Genomic DNA, 11,231 nt, shown 5'->3' on the forward strand with positions numbered 1-11,231 from the left:
TGGTATGTAGCCCAAAGTTAAAGATGCATTAGGTATGTAGCCCATAGATAAAGATGCATTAGGTATGTAGCCCATAGATAAAGATGCAGTAGGTATGTAGCCCATAGATAAAGATGCAGTAGGTATGTAGCCCATAGATAAAGATGCAGTAGGTATGTAGCCCATAGATAAAGATGCATTAGGTATGTAGCCCAAAGTTAAAGATGCATTAGGTATGTAGCCCATAGATAAAGATGCAGTAGGTATGTAGCCCAGAGTTAAAGATGCACAAGGTATGTAGCCCAGAGTTAAAGATGCATTAGGTATATAGCCCAGAGTTAAAGATGCATTAGGTATATAGCCCAGAGATAAAGATGCACTAGTTATATAGCCACGAGATAAAGATGCACTAGTTATATAGCCCATAGATAAACATGCAGTAGTTATATAGCCCATAGATAAAGATGCACTAGTTATATAGCCCAGAGATAAAGATGCACTAGTTATATAGCCCATAGATAAACATGCAGTAGTTATATAGCCCAGAGATAAAGATGCACTAGTTATATAGCCCAGAGATAAAGATGCACTAGTTATATAGCCCAGAGATAAAGATGTACTAGTTATATAGCCCTGAGATAAAGATGTACTAGTTATATAGCCCAGAGATAAAGATGTACTAGTTATATAGCCCAGAGATAAAGATGTACTAGTTATATAGCCCAGAGATAAAGATGTACTAGTTATATAGCCCAGAGTTACAGATGCACTAGTTATATAGCCCAGAGATAAAGATGTACTAGTTATATAGCCCAGAGATAAAGATGCACTAGTTATATAGCCCAGAGATAAAGATGCACTAGTTATATAGCCCAGAGATAAAGATGCATTAGTTATATAGCCCAGAGATAAAGATGTATTAGTTATATAGCCCAGAGATAAAGATGCACTAGTTATATAGCCCAGAGATAAAGATGCACTAGTTATATAGCCCAGAGATAAAGATGTACTAGTTATATAGCCCAGAGATAAAGATGTACTAGTTATATAGCCCAGAGATAAAGATGCACTAGTTATATAGCCCAGAGATAAAGATGCACTAGTTATATAGCCCAGAGATAAAGATGTACTAGTTATATAGCCCATAGATAAAGATGTACTAGTTATATAGCCCAGAGATAAAGATGCATTAGTTATATAGCCCAGAGATAAAGATGCACTAGTTATATAACCCAGAGATAAAGATGTACTAGTTATATAGCCCAGAGATAAAGATGTACTAGTTATATAGCCCAGAGATAAAGATGTACTAGTTATATAGCCCAGAGATAAAGATGCACTAGTTATATAGCCCAGAGATAAAGATGTACTAGTTATATAGCCCAGAGATAAAGATGCACTAGTTATATAGCCCAGAGATAAAGATGTACTAGTTATATAGCCCAGAGATAAAGATGTACTAGTTATATAGCCCAGAGGTAAAGATGCATTAGTTATATAGCCCAGAGATAAAGATGCACTAGTTATATAGCCCAGAGATAAAGATGCACTAGTTATATAGCCCAGAGATAAAGATGTACTAGTTATATAGCCCAGAGATAAAGATGCACTAGTTATATAGCCCAGAGATAAAGATGTACTAGTTATATAGCCCAGAGATAAAGATGCACTAGTTATATAGCCCAGAGATAAAGATGTACTAGTTATATAGCCCAGAGATAAAGATGCACTAGTTATATAGCCCAGAGATAAAGATGTACTAGTTATATAGCCCAGAGATAAAGATGTACTAGTTATATAGCCCAGAGATAAAGATGTACTAGTTATATAGCCCAGAGATAAAGATGCACTAGTTATATAGCCCAGAGATAAAGATGCATTAGTTATATAGCCCAGAGATAAAGATGTACTAGTTATATAGCCCAGAGATAAAGATGCACTAGTTATATAGCCCAGAGATAAAGATGCACTAGTTATATAGCCCAGAGATAAAGATGCACTAGTTATATAGCCCAGAGATAAAGATGTACTAGTTATATAGCCCAGAGATAAAGATGCACTAGTTATATAGCCCAGAGATAAAGATGTACTAGTTATATAGCCCAGAGATAAAGATGTACTAGTTATATAGCCCAGAGATAAAGATGCACTAGTTATATAGCCCAGAGATAAAGATGCACTAGTTATATAGCCCAGAGATAAAGATGTACTAGTTATATAGCCCAGAGATAAAGATGTACTAGTTATATAGCCCATAGATAAAGATGTACTAGTTATATAGCCCAGAGATAAAGATGCATTAGTTATATAGCCCAGAGATAAAGATGCACTAGTTATATAGCCCATAGATAAAGATGCACTAGTTATATAGCCCAGAGATAAAGATGCATTAGTTATATAGCCCATAGAAAAAGATGCACTAGTTATATAGCCCAGAGATAAAGATGCACTAGTTATATAGCCCAGAGATAAAGATGCATTAGTTATATAGCCCAGAGATAAAGATGCACTAGTTATATAGCCCAGAGATAAAGATGCACTAGTTATATAGCCCAGAGATAAAGATGCATTAGTTATATAGCCCAGAGATAAAGATGTACTAGTTATATAGCCCAGAGATAAAGATGTATTAGTTATATAGCCCAGAGATAAAGATGCACTAGTTATATAGCCCAGAGATAAAGATGCACTAGTTATATAGCCCTGAGATAAAGATGTACTAGTTATATAGCCCAGAGATAAAGATGCACTAGTTATATAGCCCAGAGATAAAGATGCACTAGTTATATAGCCCAGAGATAAAGATGCACTAGTTATATAGCCCAGAGATAAAGATGTACTAGTTATATAGCCCAGAGATAAAGATGTACTAGTTATATAGCCCAGAGATAAAGATGCACTAGTTATATAGCCCAGAGATAAAGATGTACTAGTTATATAGCCCAGAGATAAAGATGCACTAGTTATATAGCCCAGAGATAAAGATGCACTAGTTATCTAGCCCAGAGATAAAGATGTACTAGTTATATAGCCCAGAGATAAAGATGCACTAGTTATATAGCCCAGAGATAAAGATGCACTAGTTATATAGCCCAGAGATAAAGATGCACTAGTTATATAGCCCAGAGATAAAGATGCATTAGTTATATAGCCCAGAGATAAAGATGTACTAGTTATATAGCCCAGAGATAAAGATGCACTAGTTATATAGCCCAGAGATAAAGATGCATTAGTTATATAGCCCAGAGATAAAGATGCACTAGTTATATAGCCCAGAGATAAAGATGTACTAGTTATATAGCCCAGAGATAAAGATGTATTAGTTATATAGCCCAGAGATAAAGATGTATTAGTTATATAGCCCAGAGATAAAGATGCACTAGTTATATAGCCCAGAGATAAAGATGTATTAGTTATATAGCCCAGAGTTAAAGATGCAGTAGTTATATAGCCCAGAGATAAAGATGCACTAGTTATATAGCCCAGAGATAAAGATGCACTAGTTATATAGCCCAGAGATAAAGATGCACTAGTTATATAGCCCAGAGATAAAGATGAATTAGTTATATAGCCCAGAGATAAAGATGTACTAGTTATATAGCCCAGAGATAAAGATGCATTAGTTATATAGCCCAGAGATAAAGATGTACTAGTTATATAGCCCAGAGATAAAGATGCACTAGTTATATAGCCCAGAGATAAAGATGCACTAGTTATATAGCCCAGAGATAAAGATGTACTAGTTATATAGCCCAGAGATAAAGATGTACTAGTTATATAGCCCAGAGATAAAGATGCACTAGTTATATAGCCCAGAGATAAAGATGTACTAGTTATATAGCCCAGAGATAAAGATGCACTAGTTATATAGCCCATAGATAAAGATGTACTAGTTATATAGCCCAGAGATAAAGATGCACTAGTTATGTAGCCCAGAGATAAAGATGCATTAGTTATATAGCCCAGAGATAAAGATGCACTAGTTATATAGCCCAGAGATAAAGATGTACTAGTTATATAGCCCAGAGATAAAGATGCACTAGTTATATAGCCCAGAGATAAAGATGTACTAGTTATATAGCCCAGAGATAAAGATGCACTAGTTATATAGCCCAGAGATAAAGATGCACTAGTTATATAGCCCAGAGATAAAGATGTACTAGTTATATAGCCCAGAGATAAAGATGCACTAGTTATATAGCCCAGAGATAAAGATGCACTAGTTATATAGCCCAGAGATAAAGATGTACTAGTTATATAGCCCAGAGATAAAGATGTACTAGTTATATAGCCCAGAGATAAAGATGTACTAGTTATATAGCCCAGAGATAAAGATGTACTAGTTATATAGCCCAGAGATAAAGATGTATTAGTTATATAGCCCAGAGATAAAGATGCACTAGTTATATAGCCCAGAGATAAAGATGTACTAGTTATATAGCCCAGAGATAAAGATGTATTAGTTATATAGCCCAGAGATAAAGATGCACTAGTTATATAGCCCAGAGATAAAGATGTATTAGTTATATAGCCCAGAGATAAAGATGTACTAGTTATATAGCCCAGAGATAAAGATGCACTAGTTATATAGCCCAGAGATAAAGATGTATTAGTTATATAGCCCAGAGATAAAGATGTACTAGTTATATAGCCCAGAGATAAAGATGTATTAGTTATATAGCCCAGAGATAAAGATGCACTAGTTATATAGCCCAGAGATAAAGATGTACTAGTTATATAGCCCAGAGATAAAGATGTATTAGTTATATAGCCCAGAGATAAAGATGCACTAGTTATATAGCCCAGAGATAAAGATGCACTAGTTATATAGCCCAGAGATAAAGATGCACTAGTTATATAGCCCAGAGATAAAGATGCACTAGTTATATAGCCCAGAGATAAAGATGCATTAGTTATATAGCCCATAGATAAAGATGTACTAGTTATATAGCCCAGAGATAAAGATGCACTAGTTATATAGCCCAGAGATAAAGATGTATTAGTTATATAGCCCAGAGATAAAGATGTATTAGTTATATAGCCCAGAGATAAAGATGCACTAGTTATATAGCCCAGAGATAAAGATGCACTAGTTATATAGCCCAGAGATAAAGATGTACTAGTTATATAGCCCAGAGATAAAGATGTACTAGTTATATAGCCCAGAGATAAAGATGTATTAGTTATATAGCCCAGAGATAAAGATGTACTAGTTATATAGCCCAGAGATAAAGATGTACTAGTTATATAGCCCAGAGATAAAGATGCACTAGTTATATAGCCCAGAGATAAAGATGCACTAGTTATATAGCCCAGAGATAAAGATGCACTAGTTATATAGCCCAGAGATAAAGATGCACTAGTTATATAGCCCAGAGATAAAGATGCACTAGTTATATAGCCCAGAGATAAAGATGCACTAGTTATATAGCCCAGAGATAAAGATGCACTAGTTATATAGCCCAGAGATAAAGATGCACTAGTTATATAGCCCAGAGGTAAAGATGCATTAGTTATATAGCCCAGAGATAAAGATGCACTAGTTATATAGCCCAGAGATAAAGATGCACTAGTTATATAGCCCAGAGATAAAGATGTACTAGTTATATAGCCCAGAGATAAAGATGTACTAGTTATATAGCCCAGAGATAAAGATGTACTAGTTATATAGCCCAGAGATAAAGATACATTAGTTATATAGCCCAGAGATAAAGATGCATTAGGTATATAGCCCAGAGATAAAGATGTACTAGTTATATAGCCCAGAGATAAAGATGCACTAGTTATATAGCCCAGAGATAAAGATGTACTAGTTATATAGCCCAGAGATAAAGATGTATTAGTTATATAGCCCAGAGATAAAGATGTACTAGTTATATAGCCCAGAGATAAAGATGCATTAGTTATATAGCCCAGAGATAAAGATGTATTAGTTATATAGCCCAGAGATAAAGATGCATTAGTTATATAGCCCAGAGATAAAGATGCACTAGTTATATAGCCCAGAGATAAAGATGCATTAGTTATATAGCCCAGAGATAAAGATGTATTAGTTATATAGCCCAGAGATAAAGATGTACTAGTTATATAGCCCTGAGATAAAGATGCACTAGTTATATAGCCCAGAGATAAAGATGCACTAGTTATATAGCCCAGAGATAAAGATGTACTAGTTATATAGCCCAGAGATAAAGATGCATTAGTTATATAGCCCAGAGATAAAGATGCACTAGTTATATAGCCCAGAGATAAAGATGTACTAGTTATATAGCCCAGAGATAAAGATGTACTAGTTATATAGCCCAGAGATAAAGATGCACTAGTTATATAGCCCAGAGATAAAGATGCATTAGTTATATAGCCCAGAGATAAAGATGCATTAGTTATATAGCCCAGAGATAAAGATGCACTAGTTATATAGCCCAGAGATAAATATGTATTAGTTATATAGCCCAGAGATAAAGATGCACTAGTTATATAGCCCAGAGATAAAGATGTATTAGTTATATAGCCCAGAGATAAAGATGCACTAGTTATATAACCCAGAGATAAAGATGTACTAGTTATATAGCCCAGAGATAAAGATGCACTAGTTATATAGCCCAGAGGTAAAGATGCACTAGTTATATAGCCCAGAGATAAAGATGCACTAGTTATATAGCCCAGAGATAAAGATGCATTAGTTATATAGCCCAGAGATAAAGATGTATTAGTTATATAGCCCAGAGATAAAGATGCACTAGTTATATAACCCAGAGATAAAGATGTACTAGTTATATAGCCCAGAGATAAAGATGCATTAGTTATATAGCCCAGAGATAAAGATGCACTAGTTATATAGCCCAGAGATAAAGATGTACTAGTTATATAGCCCAGAGATAAAGATGTATTAGTTATATAGCCCAGAGATAAAGATGTACTAGTTATATAGCCCAGAGATAAAGATGCACTAGTTATATAGCCCATAGATAAAGATGCACTAGTTATATAAACCAGAGATAAAGATGCACTAGTTATATAGCCCTGAGATAAAGATGTATTAGTTATATAGCCCAGAGATAAAGATGTATTAGTTATATAGCCCAGAGATAAAGATGCACTAGTTATATAGCCCAGAGATAAAGATGTATTAGTTATATAGCCCAGAGATAAAGATGCACTAGTTATATAGCCCAGAGATAAAGATGCACTAGTTATATAGCCCAGAGATAAAGATGTATTAGTTATATAGCCCAGAGATAAAGATGTATTAGTTATATAGCCCAGAGATAAAGATGTACTAGTTATATAGCCCAGAGATAAAGATGTACTAGTTATATAGCCCAGAGATAAAGATGCACTAGTTATATAGCCCAGAGATAAAGATGCACTAGTTATATAGCCCATAGATAAAGATGCACTAGTTATATAGCCCAGAGATAAAGATGCACTAGTTATATAGCCCAGAGATAAAGATGCACTAGTTATATAGCCCAGAGATAAAGATGCACTAGTTATATAGCCCAGAGATAAAGATGCACTAGTTATATAGCCCAGAGGTAAAGATGCATTAGTTATATAGCCCAGAGATAAAGATGCACTAGTTATATAGCCCAGAGATAAAGATGCACTAGTTATATAGCCCAGAGATAAAGATGTACTAGTTATATAGCCCAGAGATAAAGATGCACTAGTTATATAGCCCAGAGATAAAGATGTACTAGTTATATAGCCCAGAGATAAAGATGTACTAGTTATATAGCCCAGAGATAAAGATGTACTAGTTATATAGCCCAGAGATAAAGATGCACTAGTTATATAGCCCAGAGATAAAGATGCACTAGTTATATAGCCCAGAGATAAAGATGTATTAGTTATATAGCCCAGAGATAAAGATGTACTAGTTATATAGCCCAGAGATAAAGATGTACTAGTTATATAGCCCAGAGATAAAGATGCACTAGTTATATAGCCCAGAGATAAAGATGCACTAGTTATATAGCCCAGAGATAAAGATGCATTAGTTATATAGCCCAGAGATAAAGATGCACTAGTTATATAGCCCAGAGATAAAGATGTACTAGTTATATAGCCCAGAGATAAAGATGTACTAGTTATATAGCCCAGAGATAAAGATGCACTAGTTATATAGCCCAGAGATAAAGATGTACTAGTTATATAGCCCAGAGATAAAGATGTACTAGTTATATAGCCCAGAGATAAAGATGCACTAGTTATATAGCCCAGAGATAAATATGCACTAGTTATATAGCCCAGAGATAAAGATGCACTAGTTATATAGCCCAGAGATAAAGATGCACTAGTTATATAGCCCAGAGATAAAGATGCACTAGTTATATAGCCCAGAGATAAAGATGCACTAGTTATATAGCCCAGAGATAAAGATGCATTAGTTATATAGCCCAGAGATAAAGATGTATTAGTTATATAGCCCAGAGATAAAGATGGATTAGTTATATAGCCCAGAGATAAAGATGCACTAGTTATATAGCCCAGAGATAAAGATGCACTAGTTATATAGCCCAGAGATAAAGATGCATTAGTTATATAGCCCAGAGATAAAGATGTATTAGTTATATAGCCCAGAGATAAAGATGGACTAGTTATATAGCCCAGAGATAAAGATGCACTAGTTATATAGCCCAGAGATAAAGATGCACTAGTTATATAGCCCAGAGATAAAGATGTACTAGTTATATAGCCCAGAGATAAAGATGCATTAGTTATATAGCCCAGAGATAAAGATGCACTAGTTATATAGCCCAGAGATAAAGATGTACTAGTTATATAGCCCAGAGATAAAGATGTACTAGTTATATAGCCCAGAGATAAAGATGCACTAGTTATATAGCCCAGAGATAAAGATGCATTAGTTATATAGCCCAGAGATAAAGATGCATTAGTTATATAGCCCAGAGATAAAGATGCACTAGTTATATAGCCCAGAGATAAAGATGCACTAGTTATATAGCCCAGAGATAAAGATGTATTAGTTATATAGCCCAGAGATAAAGATGCACTAGTTATATAGCCCAGAGATAAAGATGTATTAGTTATATAGCCCAGAGATAAAGATGCACTAGTTATATAACCCAGAGATAAAGATGTACTAGTTATATAGCCCAGAGATAAAGATGCATTAGTTATATAGCCCAGAGATAAAGATGCACTAGTTATATAGCCCAGAGATAAAGATGTACTAGTTATATAGCCCAGAGATAAAGATGTATTAGTTATATAGCCCAGAGATAAAGATGTACTAGTTATATAGCCCAGAGATAAAGATGCACTAGTTATATAGCCCATAGATAAAGATGCACTAGTTATATAAACCAGAGATAAAGATGCACTAGTTATATAGCCCAGAGATAAAGATGCACTAGTTATATAGCCCAGAGATAAAGATGTATTAGTTATATAGCCCAGAGATAAAGATGCACTAGTTATATAGCCCAGAGATAAAGATGTATTAGTTATATAGCCCAGAGATAAAGATGTACTAGTTATATAGCCCAGAGATAAAGATGTACTAGTTATATAGCCCAGAGATAAAGATGCACTAGTTATATAGCCCAGAGATAAAGATGTACTAGTTATATAGCCCAGAGATAAAGATGCACTAGTTATATAGCCCAGAGATAAAGATGCACTAGTTATATAGCCCAGAGATAAAGATGCACTAGTTATATAGCCCAGAGATAAAGATGCACTAGTTATATAGCCCAGAGATAAAGATGTACTAGTTATATAGCCCAGAGATAAAGATGCACTAGTTATATAGCCCAGAGATAAAGATGCACTAGTTATATAGCCCAGAGATAAAGATGTACTAGTTATATAGCCCAGAGATAAAGATGCACTAGTTATATAGCCCAGAGATAAAGATGTACTAGTTATTAGTTATATAGCCCAGAGATAAAGATGCACTAGTTATATAGCCCAGAGATAAAGATGCATTAGTTATATAGCCCAGAGATAAAGATGCACTAGTTATATAGCCCAGAGATAAAGATGCATTAGTTATATAGCCCAGAGATAAAGATGCACTAGTTATATAGCCCAGAGATAAAGATGCACTAGTTATATAGCCCAGAGATAAAGATGCACTAGTTATATAGCCCAGAGATAAAGATGTATTAGTTATATAGCCCAGAGATAAAGATGTACTAGTTATATAGCCCAGAGATAAAGATGTACTAGTTATATAGCCCAGAGATAAAGATGCACTAGTTATATAGCCCAGAGATAAAGATGTACTAGTTATATAGCCCAGAGATAAAGATGCACTAGTTATATAGCCCAGAGATAAAGATGCACTAGTTATATAGCCCAGAGATAAAGATGTACTAGTTATATAGCCCAGAGATAAAGATGCACTAGTTATATAGCCCAGAGATAAAGATGCAGTAGTTATATAGCCCAGAGATAAAGATGTACTAGTTATATAGCCCAGAGATAAAGATGCACTAGTTATATAGCCCAGAGATAAAGATGCACTAGTTATATAGCCCAGAGATAAAGATGCATTAGTTATATAGCCCAGAGATAAAGATGCACTAGTTATATAGCCCAGAGATAAAGATGCATTAGTTATATAGCCCAGAGATAAAGATGCACTAGTTATATAGCCCAGAGATAAAGATGCATTAGTTATATAGCCCAGAGATAAAGATGTACTAGTTATATAGCCCAGAGATAAAGATGCATTAGTTATATAGCCCAGAGATAAAGATGCACTAGTTATATAGCCCAGAGATAAAGATGCATTAGTTATATAGCCCAGAGATAAAGATGTATTAGTTATATAGCCCAGAGATAAAGATGTACTAGTTATATAGCCCAGAGATAAAGATGTACTAGTTATATAGCCCAGAGATAAAGATGCACTAGTTATATAGCCCAGAGATAAAGATGTATTAGTTATATAGCCCAGAGATAAAGATGTACTAGTTATATAGCCCAGAGATAAAGATGCACTAGTTATATAGCCCAGAGATAAAGATGTATTAGTTATATAGCCCAGAGATAAAGATGCACTAGTTATATAGCCCAGAGATAAAGATGCACTAGTTATATAGTCCAGAGATAAAGATGCACTAGTTATATAGTCCAGAGATAAAGATGCACTAGTTATATAGCCCAGAGATAAAGATGCACTAGTTATATAGCCCAGAGATAAAGATGCACTAGTTATATAGCCCAGAGATAAAGATGCACTAGTTATATAGTCCAGAGATAAAGATGCACTAGTT

This window comes from Bombina bombina, chromosome 4 (assembly GCF_027579735.1).
Source record: "Bombina bombina isolate aBomBom1 chromosome 4, aBomBom1.pri, whole genome shotgun sequence".
Classification (NCBI taxonomy): Eukaryota; Metazoa; Chordata; class Amphibia; order Anura; family Bombinatoridae; genus Bombina; species Bombina bombina.